Below are 1,645 nucleotides of genomic sequence, written 5' to 3' on the forward strand. Positions count from 1 at the left end.
GACCAGCAGATAGCAAGACACAGCTAGATGTGCCGTGCAGCGGAGTGGAAGCAGGTGGGGAGCTCTGGAGGCTTCACAAAGACATGATGCTGTAAGGGCTGAGCCTTCGAAGCCACTTCCTCTCTATCTGGAGGATATTTTTGATGGCAGATGACCCCTCTGTGGTGGTGTCATGGACTCAGTTCTATGTATAAAAACAATAGGTTAGTTACTGTTACTCTGTGGTAGGAAAGAAACACTGATCGGGCCTCAAATATTTATAATCAAATGCAAGAGGGGGCATTTGGGGGGATGGGAGGAGACAATGGGGCCTAGGAAATGTCAGTGGCAGGAGGGGAATAGGTTGGGCTCCTGGCTGCAGGTTCAGGAGACTGGTCAGGAATGACTTCCCCTCGGCACATCAGGCGGAATGGGGCTATTCAAACAAGACTGGACTAAACACTAGATGGATGAACTGCCTGGAACAAGCTTCTGAATCAGTCTCCGGCATCCCCCACATCCATCCAGGGGCAGAAGGGAGAGAAGCAGTTGAAGCTGTTCTGTAGGGGTGAGGAGCACACAGGAGACAGGACTGAAGAGATTAGCCAGGAGAAGACATTCAGCTGGTGCCTGGTGGGGGAACAGAAGTGGGGAGGGGACATGGGGACAAGCTAGGAAGGTTCTCTGGAGCAAGTGCGTTCTTGTAAGCCTGAGGCATCAAAGTGGGAGGTGGAGTAAGCACCGTTCCAGGAAAGGTGGTTGTTTTAAACTGGGTGAATTTGGTCCTCCTTTAAACAACAGGCTCTTAGTACTGGGCTAGGAGCTGGAACTCCACTAACATACCTTTGTCCTCATCTGTAGCACCCACTGTTGTAGTCCCAGGCTCCCTACACACAGCTCTGCCAATGCTATTCCAGTCCTGCATGTCTTCTGAACAGCTGACAACTGGGTTCAGGTGCATAAGGATTGATTTGTAAAGTGGCCAAACGTCCAGCAAGAGCCAGGCTGAGACCACCCGCCCACCTACGGCCACATTTATTTTATTGGGCTCCAAGTCAAAGGCTGAAGCTGGGTTCCAGAGGTGACAGTTCAGCTCCTAAACCCATTAGGCAACAGAGTCATCCCCGCCCTTCCACGGCGCATCAAGAATAATTCTCCATATGGAATACGAATGGCAAGAAATAACCTGGGTTTGGGGTGAGCCAGAGAGGAAGGGTGACTGCAGGTACTGCCAGAGTTAGCTCATTCTTGTCTTAAGAGGTCTTTAAATGCTGAGAGATTTCCGCATCTGGTCTGCAGATGTGTCCTTCTGTAGGAGCAGTCTGAATTGTAAGGAGAACAAGCTGCGCATAAGAGTATTTGTAGTGGGGTTGGGGTTTAATATCTGGGCAGCATAACCTATTGAGGCTGGCGGGGAGGAGGGGATCTGAGATTCGTGTGACCAAGCAAATTCAGAATGGGGTTATTATAAAGGTGGTGCAAGGCTGGGATTGACCATCCTGGCCAGGTGTGGTGCAATGACACTCTCCACAATACTCTGTGAGTTTCCTGCTGGTCATGCTGGTTCCATTGGGCACCTCTTATTGCCCATATTGGTCCTAGTCACAGAGCATGTCCTACTGGAGGCTTCAGGAGCTACCGGTAGTTCTTCTACTGCAGCATGTGA

This window comes from Emys orbicularis, chromosome 8, assembly GCF_028017835.1.
Source record: "Emys orbicularis isolate rEmyOrb1 chromosome 8, rEmyOrb1.hap1, whole genome shotgun sequence".
NCBI classification, from domain to species: domain Eukaryota; kingdom Metazoa; phylum Chordata; order Testudines; family Emydidae; genus Emys; species Emys orbicularis.